Genomic DNA, 17,244 nt, shown 5'->3' on the forward strand with positions numbered 1-17,244 from the left:
TGGCGGGTTGATTCTAGATACATCAGGGCCCTTGAGGAGTGAAATAATAATAAAATTAATAAATACAAAATCAACCGGAGCGAATATGAACAGGAAAACCAGGTATTATGCCGAACCAATATTAACAGTCACAGTAGCGTAAGTCGGTACGGCATTGGTCTATTGAACAAGTTCATAGTAGTATCTCAACGTTCGAATCTCCCCCAATCTTCTTTTTTAATTACAAATTTGCCATCATATGTGTCTCGCAAAGCTATAATTATGTGGCGAGATCTCTTAGAATATGCCCAAACTCTAATAAATAATAAACCTCCCTCTCTCTTTCAAGCAATACTGCAATTTGCTAATACAACGTTCTGTCTCGTCAATACATTTGAAGATGGCACAGAAACAATAACTCATTGCCCAGGTTCGCATAGGTTATTCTGCGTATGCTACTCTCCGACAGGACTTCGATTGGAGAAATGTCATTTTCTCCGACGAGGTAATTGTCTCCAATAGCAACGATAGTACTACCCTACTTTACTATATGAATGGCCACCGATACGATGAACACTTAGTGAGACGAATTAACAAGTCGTGTTGCGTGAGGGTCGCGTGTTGGGGGTGGATGTCATACGATGGGGCAGGACTTCTGGAACGCATCCACGGGCTGTTTACAGCATAAGTCTACGAACACATTTTAGCAAATTTAATGATCCCTTCCGCCCGAAAACGATATCCAGAAGGAACACTTTTCTTCCAGCAGGATAATCATCCGATACACACCGCCAACCGGATTCAAAGATGATTTACGAGGAGGCGTGATGTCGACCCAGTCGACTGGCCTCCAAATTCACCAGATATGAATCCGATTCAAAATTTCTGGGCTGCAGTCAAAAGGATCCTACGCTCTAATTGGGCAGAACAACCACCCGTTCGGACACCTGAGGAATTGTGGGACAGAGTTGTAGATGCGTGGGAGGAGATGGCCAAGAATTTAGACCTGTTCCATAATCTTGTGGACTCCATGCTGCGCAGAATGAGGGCAGTTGTTGACGCAGGTCGTTTGTGGACGAGATACTAGTCCCCACCACAGGCCTTGTTTTGTTAGTATATTAAAAAACTGTTTGTTTTTCTTAATTTAATTATTTATTTGTGTTTGATATGCGTCCTGTTTTTTAGGATGCGAAACAAGTATTTTTGTTTGTACAGGCCAGGTCTCACCTATTAATAGCCCACAGGTGATGAGCAATAATATTTTTACAAGGCAGGCAGGCATAACGAAGTTTGTTAACAAATGCCATTTCACATTTAAACTAATAAATTAAGTAAAAGTTAAAAAAATAATAATAATAATTTTACCGTACCGGGAATGCCATTTCACATTTAAACTAATAAATTAAGTAAAAGTTAAAATAAAAAAATAATAATAATCTTACCGTAGCGGGAGACGAACTCACAACCTCCGGTAGGGATGTCAGACTTCTTACCACTGGGCCACACACTGCTCGTAAGGTTTACTACATTATCGACGGACGACTTGAAGAGACACCACAGCAATGCCTTGCAGTGTGTTACGTTTACACGAGTGAACCGCGTGATAGAACTTAGCATTTCTATCGACCAAGAGTTGGCCCATTCTTTTTGTATGTATGTATGTATGTATGTATGTATGTATGTATGTATGTATGTATGTATGTATGTATGTATGTATGTATGTATGTATGTATGTATGTATTTTTATTGAGAACATCAACTGCATGCCCCATTACATAGTAATATTACGTGCATTATACTAAATAATTTACATATGTAATTACAATATTATGCTACAATATGCTTTTTCATAATATGAGAGTTGAATTTACACATCACCTTAACTAAATTTAATCCTACACTTATAAGATTGAAATTTCTATATACATGCCTGGGTTAATTTACATTTAAAATTACAATAATGTGTCATACTTTGCTTATAATAACTGTTCCTGATGGATGTATGTATGTATGTATGTATGTATGTATGTATGTATGTATGTATGTATGTATGTATGTATGTATGTATGTATGTATGCATGTATGTATGTATGTATGTATGTATGCATGTATGTATGTATTCTCCGTCCATCATAAGAAAAAAGGAACGTAAATAGAAGCACATGGTTAGAAGTAGGCCTACTATGATTGCTGCCTGACCGCATCATCTACAATGCTCTGAGCAAGTAAGTTCTAATATCTCGAAAAGTATTAACACAGTCTATTAGACTGTGGTATTAACTTCAGGACACATGTTTATTAGACTTTTTTTATTTCTTTTGACGGGCTCTACTACCTCTTAAAATATTAGACCCTTTTTAAACATACGTCGTTGCATTATCTTACATTGTTCAAGTTGTATATTTTCGTTGGGTTCATATGTGCAAACAGCATGAAAGTAGGTGTAATGCGACTCGCAGCGTGGTGTGGAGTGGAACTCACATACATGTGTAAGTGGAGTATTGTGGCGCCACATCCTCTCTCGGCAGCAACAGCTGCGTTGCCCCCAGATGCTGAACATTTGTGCATCAGCATTACGACATGCATTCCTGTCTGTTGTAGGCACTTCGCTGAATAGACGAGGTTAAAACTCTCCTAACACAAAATAAAGCTCTTGCTTCATCTGGGCCAATTATATGAAGGAGCTTCGAAAAGAATCTGCACAAAAACAGAAGACTGATCGTTCTCAGATAACATTAAAAATCTTTTTCTCAGCATATTTCGTAATCAGTAGTCTACAACATGACAAGCTGGATTAAGTGTCATGTGACTCATGTCCGACATACACAATAATCATTATAAGAGAATATGAAGTTTCAATAACTGAAATTTCTTTGTCTTTGTTAAGTAAATTTCGCGTACTTTGAAACAGGATTGCTTTTTGACCGATGAAAAATATTCATTTTATATTTTCCAATTCTGGGATCTCATTGCTTGTATTGTACCAAATCCGAATGCTCATGCTTCGGAGTCAACTCTAAAAATTCTCTGATTATTTGTTCAGTAGTGTGATAGGTAGGGAGCGGATTTTTATGTGCTAAAAAATTTAAATATATTTATTTTTAATGTGCTGAAAAGTACGAAAATATTTGCTAAAAATAAAAAAATATATATATTTTTTTAATATGACAAAAATACCTTACTTAGCTTAAAAAAAATGTTACTAGATACTCACCAACCACACTTGAGTGCTAGTAGTTGGTCGAAAATTGCAGTGAACAACAAAGGTCATCTCAAAATTCTCCATCACAAATGCATGCCCATTATCTCTGAACAACGACTTATACTGTGAAAACGATCTTTCCACATCACAGGTCGTCAGACGTGCATATTTAAAGAGAGGAATGTCACAAACACCTACACCGTCAATTTCACCTACAGGCACATCCTCCAATACTTGAGCAACTTTACACTTTTTTTATATCCACTGTTTTTCCCAAACACATTCTGGAATTTGTCCCTTACTAATTGTGCTTCTGAACCTGGTAGCGAGTCTAGTTTAACTTCCACGGCACGCACCCCCCTGTTTCAGACAACAGGTTTTTGGATGTTTCGAGTTTTTTTTATGGTGTCACACAAAAAGCTTAGATTTGCTAATAGGAAAGCCAAATCGTTTTTTAAACAACTATCTTTCAGTATATCTTGAAGGATATCGATTGACGAAGCCCGATAACAGGGAATCACAACAAGATATATTGCCTTACTTGATAGACATGAGCGAGAGGCGAGAGATTTGTTTCAATTAAATAATGTTCATACCCAGCTCTTATCTGTTGTGTTCCACAAACAAAGCGTGGAATGAAATCATCTACAGTAACAATAAACATTCCTAATTATGTGTTACAAGATCTCTCCTCCTTGTCCATGTTAATTTATTCTCCAATAATAACACTGATATGCTGCCTAGCAGTTCTCAGAACTTGAGGCGATACTATTACAAAAATGGATCACGGATACACCACACAGCCCATAGAAACACGAAGCAACCAAGAATTCTTAAAAAGATAACGTACTTCTGAGTGATATAATTAATTTAGTTTTAAAATATTTAAAAGTTCTTGTAAAAAATTTATTTAAGTAAAAAAATCTCCAAGATTTATGTGTTTATAATAGATTTCCTGAAAATATGTATTTACATAATTTTTTGTGAAAATATGTGTTTTATGTGAAATAAAATTCTGGTTTTAAACTTGAAACTTCATGTTCGGAATTTTTAACTTTGTTAATTGTGTTTTATCACACGCAAAAAGAATATTTAATTATATAGGAATCCGCTCCTTAGTGATAGGTGTAATTTATTTAAACATTGGAGTCGACTTCCTGGAAAATGTAGTACTGTGCCGTAGTCATCATTGCTGCTACATTATGTGACAAGGATTATTTTTAATTATATAGCAGAGCAAAACAAGTACCCCGAGAAATCTTACACAAAAATACACGGGCTCCTACGAAAGACCTGTCTGATTTCGAACACATGTAATTTACGTTCTATGAATCTGAGATGCATGAAAATAGTACAATAGAAAGAGAAACTCAAAACGTTTAGTTCCTTACCTTAAAGATGTTCAATGTGTCCCCGCTTGGTAATACGGCACACATCAAGCCTATAGTCAAGTTCCATGTAGGTACGTGGATTTTCTGATCCCAGATTCTGAGGTTATGTCTGTTCACCTTACCAGAAAGATGAAAAGTGACTTCGTCAGAAAATACCACGAAACGAATAAATTCTTCATTGTTTTCAATTAATGTCTGCATACTTATGCATAGGGTGACCACATTCACATCGATAAAAAAGAGGACACAGTGCTTCGGAAAGGAGGACATTGTTCGAAAAAAGAGGACAGAAAATGTTATGTACTTATATTTATTTATTTATTTTATACTTGGTTATTTAACGACGCTGTATCAACTACTAGGTTATTTAGCGTGTACTGGATTGGTGATAGCGAAATGAGGCCGAGGATTCGCCATAGATTACTTGACATTTGCCTTACGGTTGGAAAAAACCTCGGAAAAAACCCAACCAGGTAATCAATCCAAGTGGGGATCGAACCCGCGTCCGAGCGCAGCTCCGAATCGAAGCCTTAGTCTACTGAGCTACGCCGGTGGCTGCTTAGATTTAGGCTTAGGCCTATATTATACTTTAAATTACGTCAATATCTATTTTATTACAAAATATTTACAGTACAGATTTATTTATTTATTTAAATCTTTCAAAAATGCCCTAAAAGTTGATCTTACATAATTGGATTAGTAGGAAAAGAGGTTTTGTACTACCGGTACTTAATATTTAGACTAGTAATTAAATTAAATTTTACATAATTTTTTCTATGTCGTTTAATTAATTAATTAATTAATTGTTTTACCTGATGTAGTTTCCATGTATGATCGTTCACCTCTGCGTCGGCATGTGAACGTGAGGTCAGCAGTCGGCTGGTCAGTCTTAGCCCTTCATGGGCTGTAGCGCCATGGATTTACTTTACTTTTAGTTGCCATGTAGTCTGCCACAAGGCCACTCTTATCCGGAATTAGCAGGTATAGAGGAGTCTATATTGAAGGGGTGGTTGGATTGATTCATTACATGGGGTGTACTATGTTAAAATGGCAATATTTGTGTAGAAAAATGATTAAAATATTATACAAAATAATGAGTATTAATGGAAAAAATATGTAAAGAAAATATGAAAGGAAATAAACATTTTACATTAATAATGGGGATTTATGGCCAAAATTAAATGAAAATGCCTAAAAATGACCTACTAAAACAAAAGCTGCTCTTATGAGTTGAAACTGGCAAAAAATGCAAAAATATGCCCTAACAAATATGTCTTAAGACACTCAGTTTATCACATAACATATAAATACTAAAGCAGCTATGTTTCTGGCTTACTAGGAAAAAGATGCAATTTCATCAAAATCTTCAGCCACCGGCGTGGCTCAGTCGGTTAAGGCGTTTGCCTGCCGGTCTAAAGTTGCGTCCGGGCACGGGTTCGATCCCCGCTTGGGCTGATTACCTGGTTGGGTTTTTTCCGAGGTTTTCCCCAACCGTAATGTGAATGCAAGGTAATCTATGGCGAATCCTCGGCATCATCTCGCTATCACCAATCCCATCGACGCTAAATAAACTAGTAGTTGATACAGCGTCGTTAAATAACCAACTAAAACAATCAAAATCCTTGCCCTAATAATAATCATTGACATCAGAGTCTAGCTTTCAAAGTACAGTCAACAATCCATTCATTCATTCCTTCTCACTCGATCGGCTTCCTTGGAATTCGTATTTTCATCCATTCTGCTCCATGCCCACGTTAGATCAACAATGAGGAATCATTATAAATTTAATAATGATAAAGCTGAAATAATTATCACAAATTGTTAAATTAAATTTTAAATGTTCAAAACACGTACACAACGCCAATAAATGTGTATTTTCTTTAATTATAAAGTTCATAAATATTCCATTACCTAATAATGAATATAAAATTACCTCACATTGTCACACAACATAAATTCTAATGAGCCATATTTATGTTACAAGCAGTAGCACAGTTAACATCTGACTGACAAGTAAGGTTCGTTCTTATTGCGGTAAAGTTCCGGTGTTGTTTATTCAGTTATACTTTCTCAAGAGAGTTATCTTTCTTTTTTTAACCTTACCGTGTTGTATTTTCGCTGTGATGTCCGGGAGATAACGCGACAGAGGTAGCAGAAAATTCGAATCAGGCCATTTACAAAGGCAAAAACGGGCGGCGACAGAGCAATTGAGGATGCAGTTTTGCGGTTCAATGTTGATTACATTAAGATCGACGAAACAGTGCCGTAACTGAGCTTCTGCGAGAAGTGATGAACTGACCCTTCAAGAACCCTCCACTTCTACAAATAAATGTGAGTACAATCTATCTAATGAAGTACCGGTAATATAAACAGTGACACTGGTGGTGCGTCTTCTAATGAAAACGTTAATGCAACAGGTTCAACTTTTAATAGCGCTGACCCTGGAAATTGGCCACATCCAATTCAGGACAAGGAAAGGCTCAAAATTGTCAAAAAGGATCCGTTCGCGAAGGAAATGCTGTGTTTCCATTGGACGTCAATAAGAGACTTTTCGCCTATCCACTATTTCAGGATTTCAAGCAGTAAAGAGAAACAGGATCGACGTTGGCTTGTACTCGTACGTATATTCTAAAAATCGAGATAGGGTAATTATATTATTTTGCTTGCCGACTTTTTTCGACCTCAATGACAGCATTATCTTCTCAGGGGCGTAACGACTGGAAATACTTTAGTGTCGTCTAAAATCCCATGCAAATGATCCGGACTATTCACATGTAATTCAAAATTTCACTTCAGTGAAAAGTAGAAAAATGAAATGAGTTTCGATTTCATGTGCAAACATTTTAGTTTATTTTAAAAAATATTAACCTAATATATTACTGTGATTTAAGACTGTGCGATAGTAGCGATCCTAGTGGCTAACAACTAAGTTCAACTGTCATTGGATGCATATTCCCTACGTATTGAGTTTCGTCACTGACTAGTCTGTAGTTATATTGTAATGCCGGTATCACGTTATCATACTATAAAACTGCTTAAATTTAACTGCTTGTATAAACAAGAATGCATTGTTGAAAATCAAATTGGATATGGGTCAATTATTATTATTATTATTATTATTATTATTATTATTATTATTATTATTATTATTATTATATATTCAGGATTCTACAGCTACTGCCGTCTTCCTGTGCCAATCCTCCAAAGCCTTCTGTCTTGTGCGTCTTCAGTCCTCAACCCCCTCTTGTGCATGACCTCCATTACTTCGTTGTCCCAAGTTCTTTTTGGTCTACCTCTTCCTCTTCTTCCTGGAGATTTCCACTAGTAAATTTGTTTAGGCCATCTATCTTCGCCCATTCTCATCAGATGACCAAACCACTTCAAACTCTTATTTTCTATTTTATTTAACACTGTCTCTTCAGCATCCATTCTATGCCTAATTTCTTCATTTGTAATGTGGTCCAAGCGGGAGACTCTAGCACTTCGTCTCAAATAATCCATTTCTACGGCCAAAATTCTTTTTCTATAATATGCATTATTATTATTATTATTATTATTATGTTATTATTATTATTATTATTATTATTATTATTATTATTATTATTATTATTATCGCTATGAATAGTAACCACAACTCTCAGTTACATTCTCAATATAATATATCGTCAACAATACTATTTAATCACTCTCCAGCATGTGCACTATAGGCTATAATTCGATAGGAAAGGTTTATTTCGCAAAGAGTTGGAGTTTATTTTTCAATTGACTTATACTTCCTATCGAAGTAAGAAATAGTCACCACCAACAAAACCAATGCTTAAAAATAAATACAGCCTGCCTTTCACAAATCAATTTTGTTTCAACAATGAATAAGCTTGAATATATTTCTTTGCATCGAGTCTGATGTGCTTCGTCATCGACTTTAATGATCCTCAGTGCTTTCTCTGTGAAAAAGTGCGAAGGAAATCTTTGTAATTCATAAGTAAGATGCATGTATTTTGATTCCAGTAATATAACTTACTGTTTTCTGAATTGTAACATTTCATTTAAAACTAATTTAAACTAAACTTGACATGTATAATTGCTGCTCATAAACTGTTTGTGAGAGTTGGGTGGGGGCGGCAAATTTTAGCACTGCCTAGAGGCGGCACTATACCTAAATGCGGCCCTGAAACTGGGGGATTCTCACAGTCTTCGGATATAAGAACTGAGGCTTCTGCTAGTCTGACACGGCGTTGCGAATTCCGTTTCTGTTGTGGTGACATGTTGAACTTAAAGAGGAAATTTATTACTCAAAATAATAGATACATGATAGGATGATTTGGCTGCTCGACACTCGGACTTCTGTCTGGGGAGCCCAATTAGTGTCGTGCACGGCTAGCTACATGTCAATCAAGTGATAACCGATGATAGAAGTCAAGACAAAGACTACCACGAGCTCAGCTGTAACCGTCTGTTTATTGGCGGCATTGCTATGATTCCAGCTTTCCGGCTCAGAAGAGCAACTGCCACGAACTTTGTAGACATCATTACGACAGTCATTTCTAAATATGAAGGATGAGGCCATGCCTCATGGGAACAGAAACAGCTGAGGAGCACATGGCGATTATGTCAGCTTTGTGACGTTCACTTCGCGCCGCCTGCTACTGCGGCACATCCATCCTCTCAGCGGTGAAATGATGTGCTTGCAAGAATAAACAAAACTGCCGTGCCTCAAAGAATCTGCAACAAGTGCTCTAATACACACACGTTCTTCTTCTTTTCCTTCTGCTCCCCTGCTTCCCATTTCTCTACTTTGTGGGGTCGGTTTGCACTACAGCCAACACGATAATGGGGGGGGGGGGGGAAACTGAGTTCTAAGTCTAGAGTTCTCTGTAAAGTAGGCCTACTGGTTGGCCGCATACAGATCGCGTGTTTGTACAGGGAGACAAGGATGTAGATCCCGGCACTAGAAAAAGGAATCGGCACTGTTAACAGTACCATGCTTCGACCGTCTTCTTTCCTAGGAGAATATTAAGCCGATGTTAAACCACAGTCTAGTATATACAGTCACGAAGCTCAATACTTACTAAATATGCATCCATAGATAGTTGCTAACCACCAGGATCGCTACTATCGCCTAATCACAGACTATTTCCCTAGCAGTCGATAAAACGTATTGTACTTTCGATATCGTGTTCTTTTGAAAAAATGAACACCTTTTTTTCCACTATTGAAATATAAAATACATAAGGTTCATATATTATTTTCATAAAGCATATATTATATTTTATAAACTCACCTTCATGGATCTTTCGGAAGAAGGATACCTCTGACCTCTTTTTCTTACAATTTATAGTGCAACAAACGTCTCCTTGTCCCACATTATTATTCAAATTATTGTATTTTAGCCATAATACAGTTATTACAACAGATAATGAACATTTCACAGTTTACACAACTTTTCACAATATTGCGAAATACGGCACAGTCAACCCCTTTTCGATCTAGACCAGGTTATAATGTATGTTCGGGTTCTCTATTTCAGTGTATGGAGCTCAGTGAAATAATATATTATAACTTTATTGCGTATCATTGCTAAGTTTTATTTAGTGTAATGTGTCCATAAGTCCCGTTTACTTCTTGTTGAATATGTTGCTGAAATAATTACAAAACTGTGTTATTTTAATGTCAAGAGAATTTTACATGTTAACATAATCTGTTCGCATCAACATTTTAAGTTTAGAATGGAAGCTATTTTGAGGTTTAATAAAAAATAATTTATATTGTGATTTTAATTTAGCACATCTACCTTCCTTAATATTTGTAGACAGAAAATTTACCATACCACTCCTATGAAATTAGTGTACGTACGATTGTGTTATTTTGTCTCTTAGGTGGTAGATAAATAGAATAATTCAGTACTCAATTGTAGTATTAAAATGCAGACAAATTGAATGTGCAAAATATACATAACACTATGTTTAATTATAATCTATAATTGCGAATATAGGAATATAAGTTAAATATAGTAAACATACCCTATAATTTCCATATGGCATAACATACATGTAATGGCAGGGCATTGGAGACCACTAAAATTAGACAGAAAAGGGCAACTCGTACAGTAAACATAACCTATAAGTTCAACATATCTAAATATCCGTGCGGTGCAACTGACAATTATTGAATCGTCCATAAATTTATGTACAAGAATTTCGCGATATTTAATCGAAATAAAGGCAGGCATTACACATACAAACAACGCAATTTTCACACCAAAAATAATATTACACCTTAACTCGCAAGTGAATTATGTCTGAAGTGTATCATAATCATTGTTTTAAATTTTATTAATGGAATTACACTACATTTTAGAGAAATATGTGTTACTCTTTATGCATTTCAACTAATTTATATGGTTGAAACGCGAGTTAAGCGAGTCACATGGTCTGCCTTACGATGGCAGTGACACCAGCGAATAGGGATTATATTATTATCTATACGCTGGTGACACAGTCTATTGTTCCTAGTACTCACAGCGCTCCAAGCAACTATCGCGAGAAATGCAAAACATCATCCCAAGCTTCGTAACTGTATATACTAAACTGTGGTTAAACGGTAGCGATGTTAGTTCTGAACTGTATGACTGAAGCTAAAACGAAGCCTTCATATAATGTAATTAATCGCGAATTAAATTGTAAATATTTCATTGAGGATTTCTTTTTCTTATAGAATTTTGACGCTTTCTGTTGGGTAATATATATATATAAACAGAGGTTAAGGGTGTTTGAAGATAAGATGCTTAGAAAAATATTTGGGGCTAAGAGGGATGAAGTTACAGGAGAATGGAGTGCGTTACACAACCCAGAACTGCACGCATTGTATTGTATTCTTAACCTAACATAATTATGAACATTAAATCTAGACGTTTGAGATGGGCAGAACACGTAGCACATATGGACGAATTCAGAAATGCATTTGGATAGTTGGAAGACCTGAGAGAAAAAGATATTTCGGAAGGCCGAGACGTAGATGGGAGGATAATATTAAAATGGATTTGAGGGAGATGGGTTATAATGGCAGGGACTGGATTAATCTTGCTTAGGATAGGGACCGATGGCGGGCTTAAGTGAGGGAGGAATGATCCTCCGGGTTCTCTAAAAGCCTTAGGTAAGTAAGTATATATATACACACACACACACACACACATATATATATATAATATATAGTCGGCCTCGGTAGCGTACTTGGTATAGCGCTGGCCTTGTATGCTCGAGGTTGCGGGTTCGATCCCGGCGCAGATCGATGGCATTTAAGTGTGTTTAAATGCGACAGGCTCATGTCAGTAGATTTACTGGGATATAAAAGAATTCCTACGAGACAAAATTCCGGCACACCGCCGACGGTGATATAACCTCTGCAGTTGCGAGCGTCGTTAAATAAACCATAATTTAAATTTTTATTATACGAGTATATATATAACTGTCGAAGCATGGTGCTTTGGAATAAGAAATTGTGGGGCTACTAGTATAGCATATATTTTTTTAAACGTATATTATCATCCGAAATTTTTTTTCGCAATTTCAGATGCTGAGCCACTACAAAAAAAAAATATTGTACGCTATAATAGACAAGTGATTCCAGGGGTAAACAAAGAAATCCTTTGTGCAAGGGCACATTCTGTGCTGGATGTAGAAGAAGTGTTCTGGCATAGTCACACAGGATGTATGAGAGAGAACGTCATCTCGATCTGAATTATGCCTACTGAAATTACTGAATAGTTTGGATTTTGTATTGTTGCAAGTCAAAAAACGTCCGACTTCTGCTCGAACTTACAATAGCATAAAAGCATGTTGTCGTTGTTCCTGCAATAACTCCTATGTGACATATTTATCGATTTTCAGATTTTTGCTCTATTAAATAACTTAAATAGTGATACAGCAAATAATAAAATCGCCTATATATAATTATATTTCTTTCTTTCGAAAATGTAAGAATTCACAATCCCCTATGTACGGCTGCCATAGGATGAATAAATGTGTTTTTTCCTCCTACTGAAGAATTGTATATTTTGCACATAGGAGTTATTGCAGGAACAACGACGATATGTAGAGTTGCACTTTGTAAAAGAATTCTCGTTCTGTGAGACAAAAATATTCTTTTTATGCAAAAGTGCGAGAATACTGATTTCAAGTAATAGGTTATAATATGCATGCACAATAAGCCTCAGGCTACAGTGCAAGCCTTCGGGTCCCTCTTCCGTACAAGAGAGGATGCGTAGATGCGTCCCGTCCCTAATCCAGTCGTCGAGAAGCCAGGCCATCCATCGGTTTTGATAAATAATATAGGGGAGAGATCAGTCGTCTGTGCATGCTGCGTGGACTTTGCGCCCAGGCGCAAGCCAACGAACGGGGCCATCTGCAACAATAAATTTCGAACACACTGAAAGGGACAGGCGCTGTTGTTTCTTCTTGAGATGCTGTTGAGTCTATGATTCACGATATTATGCTGTTATCTTATCATCCACCCCTGCGGCAGGAAGTGTCTTAATTGCACAGGATGTGGGAGTAGGATGTCGCTCGCGCGGCCAGCTTCTTCACACCACGCTGTTGCATCGTGCTTCATGTTGGAAACCTAACCTAAGTCTGTCACTCTTCTTAGTTCTACCACAGTCTAGTATATATAGTAACGAAGCTTAATACTTACTAAATATGCAAACGTAAACCGTTGAAATATGCATCCATAGATAGTTGCTCACCACCAAGATCGCTACTATCGCCTCACCACAGACTCTTTCCCTAGCAGACCATAAAATGTATTGTACTTTCGATATCGTGTTCTTTTGAAAAAATTAACACCTTCCTTCCACCATTTAAATATGAAATACATGAGGTTTATATATTATTTTCATAAAATATATATTATATTCTATAAACTCACCTTTCTGGACCTTTCGGAAGGATAACTCTAACCTATTTTTCTTATAATTTATAGTACTACAGACGTCTCCTTGTCCCATATTATTATTCAAATTATTGTATTTTAGCCATTTACAGTTATTACAACCGATAACGAACTTTTCACAAAAATGCGAAATACGGCACAGTCAATGCGTTTTCGATCTAGACCTTCGGGTTTTCTATTTCATTGTATGGAGCTCAGTGAAATATTATAACTTTATTGCTTATCATTGCTAAGCTTTATTTAGTGTAATGTGTTATAAGTTCCGTTTACTTCTTGTTGCATAATATATTGCAGAAATAATTACAAAACTGTGTTATTTTAATGTGAAGAGAATTTTACATGTTAACATAATCTGTTCGCGTCAACATTTCAAGTTTAGAATGGAAGCTATTTTGAGGTTTAATAAAAAATAATTTATATTGGGATTTCAATTTAGCACATCTACTTTCCTTAATTTTAGACAAAACCTTTACCATACCACTCCTATGAAATTAGTGTACCTAAAATTGTGTTAGGTGCTTCATCTCTTAAGTAGTTGATAAATACAATAATTCAGTACTCAATTTTAGTATTAAAATACAGACAAATTGAATGTCCGGGGCAGGACGAATAGAAGAAATAGTGTGCGCACTCTGTGAGTTTACACGGATCCGCCGCAACGCGGCGCTGTTACTGCTAAGCGCCAGAGTCCGTGGATATGCACGGACTCTGCTAGGAATTCACAGTATTTGTTACGCTAAAAGCAGTCCTTTTTAAAAGCAAATTTCTTCCATTTAGCCCGGCTATTCGTAACTTAAGAAATACCTTTATAGTATCTTATTCATAATTAATAGTATTCTATCAGGTATTACTATTATGAACGTTCGTAACAGAAAATTCAATGGGATCTGAAACGTTGTGAAAGCAATTATACGTTCAGTATTTAAATAATCTTTTCGTAACAAGAGTGGTTCTACAAATTATATTCAATTTCCTCGCTGGTAACCAAACATGCATGTAGCCTCCAAGTCCGTCCGTTCATCGTAATTTTAATAATAACAACAATAATAATAATAATAATAATAATAATAATAATAATAATAATAATTTATTTATACTGGCAGAGTTAAGGCCATAGGGAATGGAAATGATCATGAAAGAGTGGAAGTGTAATGATGATGGTGAAATGAGTCAGAGGTCCAACGCCGAAAGTTATCCAGAAATTCTGCTTCATTGAGTTGAGGGGAAACCTCGAAAAAAACTTCAACAAAGTAGCTTGTCCCAACCAGGATTTAAATCCGAATCCGCTCGTTTCACGATCAGACAAGATAGCCGTTAGCGGTGGACCGAACAAGTTTCTAAGATTCTCTAATGAACTAGAGAGTGTGCTGTCGATGATTCTATAGGTTGCTTCATATTAAATTTGCTCACTTCGCCATTTACCATCACTTGTATCGTCACTAGTTATGGGATGAATGTCCTTATCCGCAATAATAGTAGATGCACCAACACTTACACTACTATCCATAGTATTATCAGGTTCTTCATTATTACTAATACGTTTACATCCACTTTGTTCTACACTTTTAGAAAAGGAACGAATATCTCGCGAACTCTTTGTCACATGAAGTGAACTGAATGAACTCTCTCTGGAAAATGTTCCAGGCTTGTCTCAGTTCTTTCCTTCTTGCCCATGTTATAAAAAGATAAATCGCATAATGAATACCTATATTTATAAACATAGGCCTAACGTTTACGTAGTTCTCTGATTGAGGTTCTAGCTGATATGTACATTTGAGCCGTTCACAGCAGAAGTCGTGTAAGTCAAAAATGGGTAATGAGGTTCAAAGTAAATATTCTGTAAAGTACAGCGCAAAGTATCAATTAATATTCAATTCATTTAAACTATTAGTAGTCAGTGGATAGCACGAAGGACATATTAACTTCTACTTTGCGCTGTACTTTACAGAATTTTTACTTTAAACCTCATTACCCAATTTTTACTTACACCACTTTTGCTCTGAACGGCTCATTTATTATCGGGCAGAAGGCCTACATCTCACTTGACGATAAGTGTCAGAGGAAGAACAATTGCTTATTGTTTGTATACATCTGAAATCTCATTAGCAGGGCTGGCGGTTTCGGTGCCGTAGACGTAAGGTTAATGGTACATTTACTATAGCCACTGCCTGCTGGATCGCATCGTATGGTTGCTTAATATGTAATAATATTAATACTGAACTTAAAACTTATTTTTTTCTAAGCTATATTACATCCAAACACAAGTTCGAATTAACGGATTTGCATCATATAATAAATACAGTTATGCAAGTAGGCCTATACTTGCTTTAGTCGTTTACTGAAATTATTATTAAAATCAATTAACGTAATAAAAATAATGTCTGAAACTGATATAAAATATTTAAACAAGTTTAAGCATATTTACGAAGAAATATATGCTTCCTGTAACCGAGCTAAGAGATTATTGGAAATCACCATTCTAATTAACGACAATATAGTGGTAACTTCCTGCTTGTAAAATAGCAGTTTCTTCAGTCCACGGAAATGCTATAAGACACTAGGCCTACTGCTTTATTAAGTTCAGTATTGGCAGAAAGTAACTTCTCCGTATATAAAAAGGCCCATTCGAAGTATGATAAATGTTGCGCTCATTAAAAAAAAAATCCTCCCCTTCCCGAAAAGAAATGCTGAGTAAAATACTGCAACAGATCATTTACCCCCATACTTTTGAAAATATTAAGTTATAAGTTAATGTGTTTTACGAGATATAGTGTTCTTATCCTTTCCATTTCATGTTGCTGTAATACCATAAATGACGTATAAGTTGTCCACACCTGTGGAGTAACGGTCAGCGCGTCTGATTGCGAAACCAGGTGTCCCGGGTTCGATTCCCGGTCGGGCCAAGTTACCTGCTTGAGGTTTTTTCTCCGGGGTTTTCCCCTCAACCCAATATGAGCAAATCCTGGGTAACTTTCGGTGCTGGACCCCGGACTCATTTCACCGGCATTATCACCTTCATCTCATTCAGACGCTAAATAACCTTAGATGTTGATAAAGCGTCTTAAATAGTCTACTAAAATGACATATAAGTTAAACTTAAAATGACAATAAATTAGCTTAAATAAGATCTTAATAGGAAAAACTTACACCATTGTAATTAATATTGTTATGTTTAGGAAACCAAGTTTTATATCTACTATACAAAAATTTTGTTTATAAAACAATATTAAATTAAATGCATTTTAACTCGAGTATTTCTTATTTCCAATATATTTTAAAGAAAAAACCATATAGTTAATAAACAGTTACTTACGTACACTGTAATTACTTCTAAGACTTAAAATTAAAAATTATGATTCACTCTGCACACTTAGCACAGCCAAACCAACGGCAGTTATTTGCTGCGCTCTAGCGTCGAAACTAGACAATAATACTCCATGCAAAACTCAATGCTAAGAAAGAGGAATGAGCAGGCAGTTACGCAGCATAAGATGCGATCCAGCAGGCAGTGACTATATCATACTAGATTTTGGTCGCGTGGCATGAGCAAACGGTCATATAAACCAAGTATGTATGCACCGGTGGACTATCGGCTATGTGCACGAATAGTTCTAGGAGGCTACAAGTACATACCTACTACTTACGCGGACTACAATTTGTATTTGGACGAAATATACAGAGTGATTCAGACCACCCGTAACAGTCACTTATTTCGGAAACTAGTGG

At 36.2% G+C, this 17,244-nt stretch overlaps 1 protein-coding gene across 2 annotated transcripts in view; it reads left to right on the top strand.

The window, feature by feature from the left end:
* LanA (laminin subunit alpha) overlaps positions 1-17,244 on the top strand; it is a 275,604-nt gene that overhangs the window by 60,555 nt on the left and 197,805 nt on the right. The window lies entirely within an intron of this gene.

This window comes from Periplaneta americana, chromosome 12, assembly GCF_040183065.1.
Source record: "Periplaneta americana isolate PAMFEO1 chromosome 12, P.americana_PAMFEO1_priV1, whole genome shotgun sequence".
Taxonomy (NCBI): domain Eukaryota; kingdom Metazoa; phylum Arthropoda; class Insecta; order Blattodea; family Blattidae; genus Periplaneta; species Periplaneta americana.